This window comes from Mirounga angustirostris, unplaced genomic scaffold, assembly GCF_029215605.1.
Source record: "Mirounga angustirostris isolate CCGP_5_RB_7025 unplaced genomic scaffold, mMirAng1.0.hap1 SCAF_3, whole genome shotgun sequence".
In the NCBI taxonomy this organism is placed as follows: domain Eukaryota; kingdom Metazoa; phylum Chordata; class Mammalia; order Carnivora; family Phocidae; genus Mirounga; species Mirounga angustirostris.
This window is the reverse complement of record NW_026991711.1, coordinates 173,030,853-173,047,776: the sequence shown is the minus strand read 5'-3', so window position 1 is coordinate 173,047,776 and position 16,924 is coordinate 173,030,853. Positions and strand designations below refer to the sequence as shown.

Below are 16,924 nucleotides of genomic sequence, written 5' to 3'. Positions count from 1 at the left end.
CAGAAAAGACCCATGTTGAAAAAGAAAAACAAAAAAACAAAGTTGGGGGCATCACGTTGCCCGATTTCAAGCTATATTACAAAGCTGTGATCACCAAGACAGCATGGTACTGGCACAAAAACAGATATATAGACCAATGGAATAGAATAGAGAGCCCAGATAGGGACCCTCAACTCTATGGTCAAATAATCTTTGACAAAGCAGGAAAAAAATATGCAATGGAAAAATGACAGTCTCTTCAATAAATTGTGCTGGGAAAATTGGACAGCAACATGCAGAAGAATGAAACTCGACCATTCTCTTACACCATACACAAAGATAAACTCAAAATGGATGAAAGACCTCAATGTGAGACAGGAATCCATCAAAATCCTAGAGGAGAACATAGACAATAACCTCTTTGACATCGGCCACAGCAACTTCTTTCAAGATACATCTCCAAAAGTTAGTGAAACAAAAGCAAAAATGAACTTTTGGGACTTCATCAAGATAAAATGCTTCTGCACAGCAAAGGAAACAGTCAACAAAACAAAGAGGCAACCCACAGAATGGGAGAAGATATTTGCAAATGACACTACAGATAAAGGGCTGGTATCCAAGATCTATAAAGAACTTCTCAAACTCAACACCCAAAAAACAAATAATCAAGTCAAAAAGTGGGCAGAAGATATGAAAAGACACTTCTCTGAAGAAGACATACAAATGGCTAACAGACACATGAAAAAATGTTCATCATCATTAGCCTTCAGGGAAATCCAAATCAAAACCACATTGAGGTGTAACCTTACACCAGTTAGAATGGCAAAAACGGACAGGGAAAGAAACAACAAATGTTGGAGAGGTTGTGGAGAAAGGGGAACCCTCTTACACTGTTGGTGGGAATGCAAGTTGGTACAGCCACTTTGGAAAACAGTGTGGAGGTGCCTCAAAATATTAAAAATAGAGCTCCCTATGACCTAGCAATTGCACTCCTGGGTATTTACCCCAAAGACACAGATATAGTGAAAAGAAGGGCCATATGCACCCCAATGTTCATAGCAGCAATGTCCACAATAGCCAACCTGTGGAAAGAGCCAAGATGCCCTTCAACAGATGAATGGATAAAGAAGATGTGGTCCATATATACAATGGAATATTACTCATCCATCAAAAATGATGAATACCCAACTTTTACATCAACATGGATGGGACTGGAGGAGATTATGCTAAGTGAAGTAAGTCAAGCAGAGAAAGTCAATTATCATATGGTTTCACTTATTTGTGGAACATAAGGAATAGCATGGAGGACATTAGAAGGAAGGGAAAAAGGAAGGGGGGGGAAATCGGAGGGAGGGATGAACCACGAGAGACTGTGGAGTCTGAGTAACAAACTGAGGGTTTTAGAGGGGAAGGGGGTGGGGATGGGTTAGCCCGGTGATGGGTATTAAGGAGGGCAAGTACTGCATGGAGCATTGGGTGTTATATGAAAACAATGAATTGTGGATCACCACATTGAAAACTAATGATGTATTGTATGGTGACTAACATAACATAATAAAATAAAATATAAAAATAATTTAAAAATAAAATAAATTTGTATACTGTGAAAAAAAATGGCATCCTCTGAATAATTTTGTAAAACTATCTGCAAGGCTAATATATACAGTACATTGCAGATTAATAAGAGATTAGAAAGAATTTGGAAACTGTAAAAATAAATAAATAAATAAATAAATAAATGAATAAATTAATAAATAAATTCAGCTTGAGATATAAGTGACAAATAAAATTTAAGATATTTAAAGAGTATATTGTGGTGATTCGATATACCTATGCGCTATGAAAGGATTTCCCCATTTAATTAACACATCCATCACCTCACATATTTCTTTTTTTTTTTTGTGAGAACATTTAAAGTTCTACTTTTTCAGCAAATTTCCACTATACAATATAGTGTTATCAACTCTACTCACTATGTTTTACTTTAGATGCTCAGACCTTATTCATCTTAGAGCTGAAAGTTTGTACCATTTTATCAACATCTCCCTATTTCCTCCACACTCCAGCCCTAGCAATTATTTTACTACTCTGTTTCTGTGGATTTAACTTTTCTTAATTTTTTTTTTTTTTTTAGATTCCACATATAAGTGATACCATGCAGTATCTGTCTTTATCTGGTTTATTTCACTTCATATAATGCCATCAAGGGCCATCCATGTTGGATGGATATATATAAATCTTTATAGATTCATCGATTGATAGACACTTAGGTTGTCCCTATATCTTGGCTATTATGAATAATGCTTCATTGAACATAGGAATGCATATATCTTTTCAAGATCCTGTTTTTATTTCCATTAGATACATACCCAGAAGTAGGATAGCTGGATCATACGGTATTGCCATTTTTAACTTTTTGAGGATCCTCCATGCTGTTTTCCATAGTGGATGTACCAATTTACATTCCCACTAACAGTGTGCAAGGATTCCTTTTTTTCCACATCCTCACCAACACTTATCTTTGTTTTGATAATAGACTTTCAAACAGGTGTGAAGTCATATCTTGCTGTGGTTTCAATTTACATTTTCCTAATGATTGGTAATGTTGAGTACCTTTTCATGTATCTATTGGCCATTTGTATGTCTTTTAGAAAAATGCCAATTCAGTTCTTCTGTTTTTTAATTAGATTGTATTTTGCTTTTGAGTTGTAGAAGTTCTTCATATACTTTGGATATTAACCTGTTATCAGATATATGATATGCAAATATTTTCTTCCATTTTGTAGGTTGCCTTTTCATTCTGTTGATGGTTTTCTTTGCTGTGCAGAAGCTTTTAGTTTAATGCTGTCCCACCTGATTATTTTTGCTTTTCTTGTCTTAGCTGTTGGTGTCAAATCAAAAAATCATTGCCAAGGATGATGTAAAGGAAATTACCCACTATATTTTCTCCTAGGAGTTTGATGGTTTGAAGATTCCAGTCTTCATTATTAATTGGTTTCTGTGTAAAGCATAAGGATCCAATTTCATTATTTTGTATGTGGCTGTCCTATTTTCCCAACACTATTTATTAAAGAGACCATCATTTCCCTGTTGTATATGCTTACATAGTTGGTAATAGACTAATTGGCCATATATTTGTGAGTTTATTTCTGGGTTCTCTCTATGTTCCACTGATCTTGTATCTGTTTTTATGCTATATCACAGTGTTTTGATTATTATAGCTTTGTAATATAGTTTGAAATCAGGAAGTGTGATACCTTTAGGTCTGTTCTTTTTCTCAAGATTGCTTTGACTATTCAGGGTCTTTTGTGGTTCCATATGAATTTTGGAATTGTTTACCCTGTTTTTGTGAAACATGCCATTACAATTTTGGTAGAGATTGAATTGGATCTGTTAGACTCTTTGGGGTAGTATTTTAACAATATTAATTCTTCCAATCCAAGAGCATAACATATTTTTCCATTTATTTGTATCCTCTTCAATTTCTTTCATCAACATCTTACAGATTTCAGAAAACAGATCTTTTACCTCTGTTAAATTTATTCCTAGGTATTTAATTAATTAATTAATTAATTTCCTTTGCAATTGTAAATGGAATTCTTTTCTTAATTTCTTTAATAGCTCATTATTGGTGTGTAGAAATGCAAATGATTTTGTATATTGATTTAATATCTTGCAACTTTACTTTAGCTCTAACACTTTTTTGGTGAAGACATTGGAGTTTTTTATATGTAATATCATGCCATCTGCAAATAGAGATAGTTTTACTTCCTTTTTACCCCCAATTTGGATGCCTTTTATTTCTTTATCTTGCCTAATTGCTCTGGCTAGGACTTCCAGTACTATGTTAAATGAAGTGGTGAGAGTGGGCATCCTAGTTTTGTTCCCAGTCTTAGGGGAAAAGTTTTTAGTTTTCAACCATTAAGTATGATGTTAGATGTGGGCTTATCATACACTGCCTTTATTATGTTTAGGTTTTCTATTTCTTCATGATTCAGTCTTGGAAGGCTGGTATTTTTAGGAATTTATCCATTTCCTCTAGGTTGTCCAATTTGTTGGCATATAATTATTCATAGTAGATTCTTAGGATCTTTTGTATTTGCATGGTATCACGTATAATATCTCTTTTTTAATATCTAATTTTATTTTCTTGAGTCCTGTCTCTTTTTTTTCTTGCTAAGTCTAGCTAGACATGTTCACAAGCTCCTTCCAGGGAGACATTAGTTACCTGGAGTAAGCCAGAAGAATATGGAGATGGCATTCTCAGCTTTTAAAATATGCAAATAGGCCTCTTTTGGGGAAAGACTGGGGCATAGGCATTTCTTTCCTCTTCCTTTGTGCTGAGCCCTGGGGAACTGCCACAGCAAGTCCTGGTAAGACTAATGTTATCATCTGGTAGGTTTCACGGGCACAAGCCCTGTTGGCTTTCAGACTTAGGTATTTTGGTTGCCTATTCCTCAGGTGAAAGTTTTTTTTTTTTATGTTAAGTTAGCCACCATACAGTAAACATCATTAGTTTTTGATGTAGTGTTCAATGATTCATTAGAAGACAGGATGGAAGGAAAAGAGGACAACAACTCTAGGGTCCTCAGGTGAAAGTCTTAAACGTTGGGGTGTTAGATGTGGGATCCAAACCTTTCACTTATCAGGAAGAAGCTGGGAGTTGTGAGTTCCCTTTTGATTTTATGTTGCTGTGCTAGGGGTAAGGTTTATGGCAAGAGTGTGTTTCAGTTTTTCATACCTGTTTGCATGTGTTTTTTTTTCTCATTAACATGATGTATAGGAATTCCTCAGCTAGTTTTTGGATTTTTTCCAGAGGGAATTGCTGTTATGTGCAGCTGTAGATTTGGTATGTCTGGAAGGAAGTGACTTCAGGAGCCTCCTAAGATGCTATTGTAGATTGAAATACAATATGCTCTTTTTTTTTTTTTTTTTTTTTTTTTTTTTGAGTGGACAAAAGGATCAGACTACTCCTGAGAGTCTCCTACCTATGGCTGTGTGGTAAGTGCTAGGGAGTTAAAGAAACATAAGACAGAGACACCACCCTCAACATGTGTATCATTTAATACATAGTCTAGTATTTAGAATCAATAATTAACATCACAAAGACCATATAATTGAGTACTAGATGTGGTGTATACACCTCAGTGCTGTGGACAAATCACAGAAGAAAGAAACTAAACTAAAAGAAAACTTCAGAGATGAGATAATTAAACTGGGTTTTGGAGGACTGATCAAATGCATCAAGACAAAAGGGAGAAGAAAAAGTAATATGACATAAAATAATGAAGCTTTATTAGTGACATAGAAAGGCATTTTTGTGTTTTCATGCATGGAACTGACTCTTTCAGAGGACATTCACTACCAGATATAACTCCCTGAAAAAAGGGGGTTGCTATATGAGGTTATGGACATTCATTAAAATCCCTCTGTTCGTATGTATGATGTTTATTTATATTTACATGTTGTCTGAAAGTCTCCTTACTGATGAGCTCTCAGATCAATAAAATAGATTTTGATTATTGATCATTGTTTTCATAACATTGTAATGGATACCTCTATTGTGTTTTATTTAATAAATTACTGATTTTATTGCTCCCTTTATGTGTTAGTTTTTAAAGTCTATAATATTAATTTCTTACGTGTTATATTTTTTCAGGTTAAATTCAGAGTGCTTTTGTACAAATAGGCAGCATTGGAATTATCACAAATGAGAGAGAAATTAACTAAATATTTTTATTCTTAGTGCCACAGTGGTATATGAGTACTGAAAGCAATTTGCTCATTAAACAGAAACTACTGGAGCAGCAAAAATCCTACCAATATCAGCAGAAACTATTAGTTTGGAATGCAACCTTTCCTCTCAATTTTGGCTAATGTGTCAAACTTTTTTTTTAAGCTAATTTTTACATGTTTTAAACGTGGTTAAGAATATTATCTCAGACTTTATCCTGCTCCACACCTTAGTATATCTTCCTTGGTTTACTCATCTGTAAAATGGAGTTAGTAAAAGCACCAAACTTAAAAGTTTTGTGACAATTAAAGGAGCTAAAATATGTCATGTATTTAGAAATGTCTAAAGTATTTAAAGGAGGGAAAATAAATAAATTGTTATATAGTGCAAATTTGTAGCAGGCATATATTTAACACCCTATAAGTATTTGCTATTTTTTTGTTGCTATTATTATTAAACCATAAATTAACAAGAAGAGAGTCCTTACACTTTCTAGAAAAATGATTAACACATATAATTATGATAATAATTCAAGAAAAGAACTGATGCAGGCAAGACAAACAAATTATCCCATCAAGAAAGCAGAGTAAAATCAATTTACTGACAGAAGAGTGGCACTGGAATTTTTAATAATAATTAATAATCACCCCCCGTATACTTTTGTACTTTTTCTAGGCTGCATCTTTTCTTTTCCCATGCCACAAATATTTTAGAGTATTGGTTGCTGTCCTCTATACATCTCAATCTGAGTCCGTATCAGATTTAGATGATAACTCCTATCATTTTTTCATCTGAGCCTGCTGTGATACTTTTTGTCTTCTCTCAAATAATCTGTCAGTCCATGTAAAGGCTTTGTTCAACCTATTTAGAAAAACCATTATGCCACCATACATAATATATCAAGTTGAAGTGGCCTGCATAATGTCTCACATAGAGTTTTGGAGTGGATATTTTGAGACCTGAATTTTGGTTCTCGCTCTGCCACTGATCCTTCTTCAGATCCTAATCTAGCCATTTAAATTGGTTTCACATTTGGCCTTCGCATAGTGAGGTGACAGCCTACAAGATTTATTGTGATCTTTTCAGCTTGAAAATTTTGATTCTAAGTTGTAGAAAAAATAAATTTAAGAATTAAACAACTGTGTCTCTTTAAATCCTTAGTCAAAATCAAGAATATATCTGGGAAACCACTTCCTGTCAGATAGGTAGCCAAGATAACTTGGAAATCACACAATTCCAATATAAAACTTCCTCTGCATTTAGAAAAAATGAAAAACCTAATGTCTAAACATGAATGTTTTGTAAAATAGATTAATATTAAACTCATGGAATATTAAATTAACAGAATAAGAAATCAGAAACAAAACCCACTGGTCTTCATCCATACTATCTAAATTTTTTCCTCACTAGATTTATTGTGACCACATGAAAATACCATTTTATTTTTTCTTTCTTTCTTTCCCTTTTGTTTATGAACTCTCCCATCAAGTTCACTAGAATTGATCCAATTTGAATAATTCATAATTTCTACTTCATTTATGATATTTCTGGATTGCTTAAAGTTTTTTCATGTTTTAATCATATTTCAATAGCATTAATGAGCCATAATTGATTATAATAAAATGTACATATATAAAATGCATAATTTGATAAATTTTAACATATGTATATACTTCTGAAACCATTATCATAATCAAGATAGTGAACATACTTATCACCCCTAAATGTTTCCTCCCCCTTTGTAATCTGTCTCTCCAAAACCACCTCCCCTTCTCCTCTCTCTCCCACCCCCCACCCCCAGGAAACCACTGCTCTGCTTTTTTTTTTTTTTTAATTTATTTTTTGACAGAGAGAGAGACAGCGAGAGAGGGAACACAAGCAGGGGGAGTGGGAGAGGGAGAAGCAGGCTTCCCGCGGAGCAGGGAGCCCGATGCGGGGCTCGATCCCAGGACCCTGGGATCATGACCTGAGCTGAAGGGGACGCCCAACGACTGAGCCACCCAGGCGCCCCTCTGCTTTTGGTCATATAAATTACTTTGCATTTTCTTGAGTTTTATATAAATGGGATCATACAGTATGTACTCTTCTTTCATTCAGTATAATTGTTTTGAGATTCATCCATGTTGTGTCTATCAGTAATTCATTATACTTTATTATATGGGCATACCACAATTTTGGTTATCCATTCTCCTGTTGATGGACATCTGGGTTATTTCCAATTTTTGACTATTGCAAATAAATATGCTATTAATATTTGGGTATAATTCTTTGTATACACATATGATTTTTCTTTTGGATGAATACCTAAGATTTGAACGGCTGGATCATATGGTTTCTTACTTATTAAAAAAAAAAAAAACTGTCAGTGCAGCCACTCTGGAAAACAGTATGGAGGTTCCTCAAAAAATTAAAAATAGAACTGCCCTATGATCCAGAAATTATACTACTAGATATTTATCCAAAGGATACAAAAATACTGATTCAAAGGGATACATGAACCTTGATGTTTATAGCAGCATTATCAACAATAGCCAAATTATAGAAAGAGCCCAAATGTCCACTGATGAATGACTACATAAAGAAGATGTGGTGTGTGTGTGTGTGTGTGTGTGTGTATATACAATGGAATATTACTCAGCCATCAAAAAGAATATGAAATCTTGTCATTTACAATGATGTGGATGGAGCTAGAGTATATTATGATAAGCAAAATAAGTCAGATAAAGACAAATACCATATGATTTCACTCATATGTGGAATTTAAGAAACAAACAGATGAACATAGGGGAAAAAATAAAAAGACAGGCAAACCAGAAAACAGACTTAACTATAGAAAACAAACTGAGGGTTGCTGGAGGGGAGGAATGGGTTAAATGGGTGATGGGTATTAAGGAGGGCACTTGTGATGAACTCTGAGTTTGGTATGTAAGTGATGAATCACTAAATTCTATGCCTGAAACTAATATTACACTGCATGTTAACTAGAATTTAAATAAAAACTTGAAAAAAAACAACAACTGTGAAACTATTTTCCATAGTAGTCATATCATTTTATATTCCCACCAGGAATGTGTGAAAGTTCCATTTTCTCCACATCCTCAACTTTGTCAAAAATCAGTTGTATAGGTACATAGATAGATAGATCTATTTCTGGAATCTAAACTCTGTTTCATCGTCTACCTTTATGCCAAATTGTCTACCTTTATGCCAAGTTGTCTATGTTTATGTAAATTATACACTGTCTTTATTACGGCAGCATCATAATAAATCTTGAAAGCAGGTAATGTTATTACTCCAACTTGGTTCTTTTTCAAAGTTGTTTTGGTGATGCTCTGTTTTAGAATCAGCTTGTAAATTTCTTCAATTAAAACCTGCTAGGATTTGGATTAGCATTGAGTTTAATGTACAGATAAGTTTGGGGAGAACTGACATTTTAACTATTTGTCTTTTGATTGATAAATAAAGTATATTTCTCTACTTAATTTTTCATCATTTTTTTTGCAATGTTTTATATTTTTTTTTCTTTGAGTTAGTTTATATGGTGAATTACACTGCTTGATTTCAAATATTAAACCAACCTTGCATTACTAGAATCATGCCTATTTGGTCATGATTTCTGCTTTGATATTTATTATTTCCTTTCTTCTATTCATGCTAAGTTTAATTTGCATGTTTTCTGGATTCTTTTTTTTTTAAGATTTTATTTATTTATTTGAGAGAGAGAGAATGAGAGAGAGCAAGCACATGAGAGGGGGGAGGGTCAGAGGGAGAAGCAGACTCCCTGCCGAGCAGGGAGCCCGATGCGGGACTCGATCCAGGGACTCCAGGATCATGACCTGAGCCGAAGGCAGTCGCTTAACCAACGGAGCCACCCAGGCACCCTGTTTTCTGGATTCTTAAAGTGAAATCTCGGGTTACTAATTGGAGAGATTTTTTGTCTTTTCTAATATTAACATTTAGTGCTATAAATTCCTCTCAAACTACTGCTTTAGTGGCATCCAATAGCTTTTGATATGTTCACATTTTCACTGTCATTCAGTTCAAGTACTTTATTATTTCCCTTTTGGTTTTATTGATCCATGGGTTATTTGACTTCCAAATATTTGGGAATTGAATTCTAATTTAATTCCATTTCAGTCAGTGAAATACTTTGTGTGACCTGAATCATTTTAAATTCACTGAGACTTATTTTTGTTGTCCAGAATGTGTTATATCTCAGTACATGCTTTATGTACACTTGAATATATACTGTGCTGTTTTGGGGTGGAGTGTTCTATTAAGATCATTTAGGTTAAGTTGGTTGATACTATCTATTCAAGTCTCATGTCTTTATTGTGTTTCTATCTACTATTTCTGGTTCTATTAATTATTTAGAAAGGCATATTTACTTTTCCAAATATAACTGTGGATTTATATTTATCAGTTTTCTTCATGTATACTGAAGCTATATAATTAAGTTTAAAAACATTTAGGATTATAATGTTTTTTTAATAATTTATTGTTAACACACTTGTTAATATTATTATAAAATGACCTGATGCTACACTTTGCTCTGAAAGCTACTTTGTCTGATATTAATGTTACCAGCCTTCTATTGATTAGTGTTAGCACAATATATCATTTTCCATCTATTTGTTTTTAACTACTTGTATCTCTAAGTTTTCTTATAAATAGAATATAGTTTGGTCTTGTTCTTTTTTTAATTCAATCTTAAAATCACTGATTTTTAGCTGTATTTAGACCATTTATGTTTAATGTGATTGTGGATATGGCCAGGTTTAAATCTACAAATTTATTTATTTTCTATCTTACTATCTGTTCTTCATTCACCTTTTCATCTTTTTCTTCCTTCTTTTAAATTAATTAAATATCTTTTATGTTCCTATTTATTTCTTTGTTGGCTAATTCTAAAACTGTTTTGTTATTGTTGTGGAAGTTTTAGGTTTTAACACTTCACATATAGTATAAGAACTTTCCAATACTTCCAATACTATTTCTCTTGTCTTGGCCTTTTTATTATTATTATCACATATTTTATTCATATGCATGTTCTATATTCCACAATACATTGTTTTATTTTGTCCATTAGCTCCTGAAAGAATTTAAATACCCAGAAAAAATCTTACATATTTACTTGTATAGTTGTCATTACTGGTTCTATTCATTTCTTTGTGTGTGTGTATATAGATATCTCAAATCCCATCCTCTATCATTTCCTTTTGATTGTATATCTAAAAAAGTCATTATTTTGCCTTTTTTTTTTAACTAGGCTTAGAATTCTAAGGTGCCAGGTTTGTTTTTTTGACACTTTAAAGATGTTGCTCCAGTGTCTTCTCACACCGTTTCTGACAATAAGATTGCTATAATCCTTAATTCGGTTTCTCTCTACATACTCTGCCTTTTTTTTCTGCTATTTATTTTTTTATTGTTATGTTAATCACCATACATTACATCATTAGTTTTTGATGTAGTGTTCCATGATTCATTGTTTGTGCATAACACCCAGTGCTCCATGCAGAACGTGCCCTCTTTAATACCCATCACCCCGCTAATCCATCCTCCCACCTCCCTCCCCTTTAGAACCCTCAGTTTGTTTCTCAGAGTCCATCATCTCTCATGGTTCTTCTCCCCCTCCGATTTACCCCCCTTCATTCTTCCCCTTCTACTATCTTCATTTTTTTTTCTTAACATATATTGCATTATTTGTTTCAGAGGTACAGATCTGTGATTCAACAGTCTTGCACAATTCACAGTGCTCACCATAGCACATACCCTCCCCAGTGTCTATCACCCAGCCACCCCACCCTTTCCACCCCCCACCACGCCAGCAACCCTCAGTTTCTTTCCTGAGATTAAGAATTCCTCATATCAGTGAGGTCACATGATACATGTTTTTCTCTGATTGACATATTTCACTCAGCATAACACCCTCCAGTTCCATCCACGTTGTTGCAAATGGCAAGATCTCATTCCTTTTGATGGCTGCATAATATTCCATTGTATATATATATATATATATATATATATATACCACATCTTCTTTATCCATTCATCTGTTGATGGACATCTTGGCTCTTTCCACAGTTTGGCTCCTGTAGACATTGCTGCTATAAACATCGGGGTGCACGTACCCCTTCGGATCCCTACATTTGTATCTTTGGGGTAAATACCCAGTAGTGCAATTGTTGGGTCATAGGGTAGCTCTATTTTCAACTTTTTGAGGAACCTCCATACTGTTTTCCAGAGTGGCTGCACCAGCTTGCATTCCCACCAACAGTGTAGGAGGGTTCCCCTTTCTCCATATCCCTTCCAACACCTGTCATTTCCTGACTTGTTCATTTTAGCCATTCTGACTGGTGTGAGGTGGTATCTCATTGAGGTTTTGATTTGGATTTCCCTGATGTTGAGTGATGTGGAGCACTTTTTCATGTGTCTGTTGGCCATTTGGATGTCTTCTTTGGAAAAATGTTCATGTCTTCTGCCCATTTCTTGACTGGATTCTTTGTTCTTTGGGTGTTGAGTTTGATAAGTTCTTTATAGATTTTGGATACTAGCCCTTTATCTGATATGTCATTTGCAAAAATCTTCTCCCATTCTGTCGGTTGTCTTTTGGTTTTGTTGACTGTTTCTTTTGCAGTGCAAAAGCTTTTTATCTTGATGAAGTCCCAATAGTTCATTTTGCCCTTGCTTCCCTTGCCTTTGGCGATGTTTCTAGGAAGAAGTTGCTGTGGCTGAGGTCGAAGAGGTTCCTGCCTGTGTTCTCCTTTAGGATTTTGATGGACTCCTGTCTCACATTGAGGTCTTTCAACCATTTTAAGTCTATTTTTGTGTGTGGTGTAAGGAAATGGTCCAGTTTCATTCTTCTGCATGTGGCTGTCCAATTTTCCCAACACCATTTGTTGAAGAGACTGTCTTTTTTCCATTGGACATTCTTTCCTGCTTTGTCAAAGATTAGTTGACCATAGAGTTGAGGGTCCATTTCTGGGCTCTTTATTCTGTTCCACTGATCTATGTGTCTGTTTTTGTGCCAGTACCATACTGTCTTGATGATGACAGCTTTGTACTAGAGCTTGAATTCCGGAATTGTGATGCCATCCCTGCCGCATTCCTGACCTTAGGGGAAAAGCTCTCAGTTTTTCCCCATTGAGAATGATATTCGCTGTAGGTTTTTCATAGATAGCTTTTATGATATTGAGGTATGTACCCTCTATCCTTATACTCTGAAGAGTTTTCATCAAGAAAGGATGCTGTACTTTGTCAAATGCTTTTTCTGCATCTGTTGAAAGGATCATATGATTCTTGTTCTTTCTTTTGTTAATGTATTGTATCATGTTAATTGATTTGCGGATGTTTACCAACCTTGCAGCCCAGGGATAAATCCCACTTGGTCATGCTGAATAATCCTTTTAATATACTGTTGGATCCTATTGGCTAGTATTTTGGTGAGAATTTTTGCATCCATGTTCATCAAAGATATTGGTCTGTAATTCTCCTTTTTGATGGGGTCTTTGTCTGGTTTGGGGATCAAGGTAATGGTGGCCTCATAAAACGAATTTGGAAGTTTTCCTTCCATTTCTATTTTTTTGGAACAGTTTCAGAAGAATAGGTATTAATTCTTCTTTAAATGTTTGGTAGAATTCCCCTGGGAAGCCATCTGGCCCTGGGCTTTTGTTTGTTGGGAGATTTTTGATGACTGTTTCAATTTCCTTAGTGGTTATAGGTCTGTTCAAGTTTTCTATTTCTTCCTGGTTCAGTTTTGGTAGTTGATACATCTCTAGGAATGCATCCATTTCTTCCAGATTATCTAATTTGCTGGCATAGAGTTGCTCATAATATGTTCTTATAATTGTTTGTATTTCTTTGGTGTTGGTTGTGATCTCTCCTCTTTCATCCATGATTTTGTTGATTTGGGTCCTTTCTCTTTTCTTTTTGATAAGTCTGGCCAGGGGTTTATCAATCTTGTTAATTCTTTCAACGAACCAGCTCCTAGTTTCATTGATCTGTTCTATTGTTCTTTTGGTTTCTATTTCATTGATTTCTGCTCTGATCTTTATTATTTCTCTTCTCCTGCTGGGTTTAGGCTTTATTTGTTGTTCTTTCTCCAGCTCCTTTAGGTGTAGGGTTAGGTTGTGTACTTGAGACCTATCTTGTTTCTTGAGAAAGGCTTGTATTGCTATATACTTTCCTCTTAGGACTGCTTTTGCTGCATCCCAAAGATTTTGAACCAGTTGTGTTTTCATTTTCATTGGTTTCCATGAATTTTTTTAATTCTTTAATTTCCTGGTTGACCCATTCATTCTTTAGTAGGATGCTCTTTAGCCTCCATGTATTTGAGTTCTTTCTGACTTTCCTCTTGTGACTGAGTTCTAGTTTCAAAGCACTGTGGTCTGAAAATAGGCAGGGAATGATCCCAATCTTTTGGTACTGGTTGAGACCTGATTTATGACCTAGGATGTGATTGATTCTGGAGAATGTTCCATGGGCACTAGAGAAGAATGTGTATTCTGTTGCTTTGGGATGGAATGTTCTGAATATGTCTGTGAAGTCCATTTGGTCCAGTGTGTCATTTAAAGTTTTATTTCCTTGTTGATCTTTTGCTTAGAAAAAGAAAAATTCAAGAAAAAAAACAAAACAAGACAGTTAAAAAAAAAAAAAAAAACTTTGAAAGACTAAAGAATCATGGTAAAAAAGCCATGGATTCTATGTGCATTATTCCCCTAGTGTTAGAGTTCTGCCATTCTCATTGATCGGTAAACTTGGTCTTAGCTGGCTGTTCTTGCTGATCTTCTGGGGGAGGGGTCTGTTGCCGTGGTTCCCAAATGTCTTTGCCGGAGGTGGAATTGCCCCACCCTTGCTGGTCCAGGCTAAGTAATCTGCCCGGGTTTGCTCTCAGGAGCTTCTGTTCCCTGCAAGCTTTCCGTCCAGCTTTGGAGGACGAGTGAAAATGGTGGATTCCCAATCTCAGACCTGGAGGAGCCGAGAACTCAGGGCCCTTCTCCTCAGTGAGCCCCCAGAGAAAAGCAGTCAGTCACTCCCATCTCCCCGGTCTCCGGCCACACTCCGTGCTCACCCAGCCTGTGACTGAGTGTTTCTATCTCTGGCACCTGACTCGGTGTTGAGTCTCCAAACCCAGCAGATCCCTGCGGGGTGCTCCCACGCCGTTCCTCCTGGGGGAGGAAGGTGAGTCTCCCCGGATCTGCCACTTGTTGGGTCCCTGCTGGAGGAGCAGTGGCCCGACTGTGCCGCGGATCATGGTTTATGGCAACCCCGAGATGAGATTCCGCTCCACGGCTCCATCTCTGCAGCCGGCTTCCCCGCTCTGATACCTGGGAGCTCTGCCACACTCAGGCACCCCCGGTCTTTCTGTGACCCCGAGGGTCCTGAGACCACACTGTCAAGTGAGCGTTCCACCCTCCGCTTAGCCACGGGAGCGACGTCCCTCAGTGGAGCAGATTTCTAAAAGTTCTGATTTTGTGCTCTGCTGCTCTATCACTTGGCAGAAGTGGCCGATGGAGGCCCCCTCCCCTGCCATCTATCCTCCCGAATATCGCCTTGAATTCACTTCTCCGCACGTCCTACCTTTCAGAAAGTGGTCGCTTTTCTGTTCAGAGGGTTGTTGCTATTCTTTTCTTCAATCTCCTGTTGAGTTTATAGGTGTTCATCATGGTTTGGTCCCTATCCAGCTGAATTCCTGAGACCAGACAAAATCCAGGTCTCCTACTCCCTTTTTTTTTCTGCTTTAAAATTTTCTCTTTACCAGTGAACAGTTTGAATATGATATGCACTGGTGTAGTTTTCTTCACACTTTTTGTGTTTGGGGTACATTGAGCATCTTGGATATGGTGGTTTATCTGTCACTTATGATGTCTCTTATGATGTCACTGTCATCAGATTTGGAAAATATTTGGACATTATTTCTTCGAATATTTTTTTCTGTTTCCCCTCCATTTCTTTTAGGGACTCCAAATACATGTATATTATGCTACTTGAAAGTTGTGTCAGTTCTTGATGATGCCCTGGTCAGCAGATTCTCTTTTCTGTTTGTGTGTCATTTGAGACAGTTCTATTGCTATGTCTTCAAGTTCAAATTGATTTTATTTTGCTACATATACATTTTCATTAATCCCATCCAGTTTATTTTGAACATATGGTTTCACAATAGGTTTTTAAATCTCTGCTACTTCTCATATCTGTGTCAGTTCTGTATTGGTTTCAGTTGATTTTTTCCCCCTCCTAATTACAGGTGTGCTTTTGTGCTTCTTTTTATGTCTGGTTATCTTTGATAAGAAAGTTAGACATTGTGAATATTACCTTCTTAAGTGCTAGACATTTAAAAAATGTAGCACTGTAACTAATTAAATGTTTTTTATGTTTCTATTTATTTTCTTTGTTGGCTTATTCTAAAACTGTTTTGTTATTGTTGTGGAAGCTTTAAGATTTAACATTTCACATATAGTATAAGAACCTTCAATACTTCCAATACTATTTCTCTTAGTATAGTAAGAGATAATACTCTTACTATAGCAAATAGTATAGTAGCAAATCCTTCTAACTGCCCTACTTAAGGCCTCATGGATTTTGAGATTTTTCAGTGTGACTGGTTGAAACCAGTATTATTAACTCTGTGTGAGTATTGGCAACACTTTCCTCTAATCTTCTCAGATGATTCTCTCACCTCATGTAGTTTCCTCATATGCATTGCCTCATCAGTACTTTGATGAATGCATACCCTATGCAAATTTCTTGGGTTCTCTGTATATGTATCTTCTGTCTACAACTCTATTCTGTGAATTCTGGAAGCCTTGATATCCCTAAACTTTCACTTCCATATCCTGACCTTATAGAGTTTACCAAGTTCCATCTAGGCTCTTTTCCTTGAATTGTGACCTAGAAACTTTTGCAAGGCAATAAGCTAATGCAAATGTAGGGATCACTTTGTTTATCATCTCTCTGGGAATCACTGTACTTCATTGTCTAATGTCCAGTGTCTTAAAAATGCTCGTGTCATACCTTTTGTCTGTTTTTTGTTGTTGTTTTTGTTATTGCTATTATTTCAGGCAGGCGCATAAATTCAATCACTGTTTCTCTATCTTACTTGGAAAGAGAAGCCAAGTACCACTCTCAAAACAAGAACTATGGAAAAGTGCATAAAACACAATACAGTAGTGTTTGAATGAATTGCTTACAGTAATGCCTATAATCAAAGGTCTA

The 16,924-nt window shown here is 35.7% G+C and overlaps 1 protein-coding gene across 1 annotated transcript in view; it reads right to left on the bottom strand.

Moving 5' to 3' along the window:
- SPAG16 (sperm associated antigen 16) overlaps nucleotides 1–16,924 on the bottom strand; it is a 943,524-nt gene that overhangs the window by 115,215 nt on the left and 811,385 nt on the right. The gene's annotated exons all lie outside the window — the stretch shown is intronic.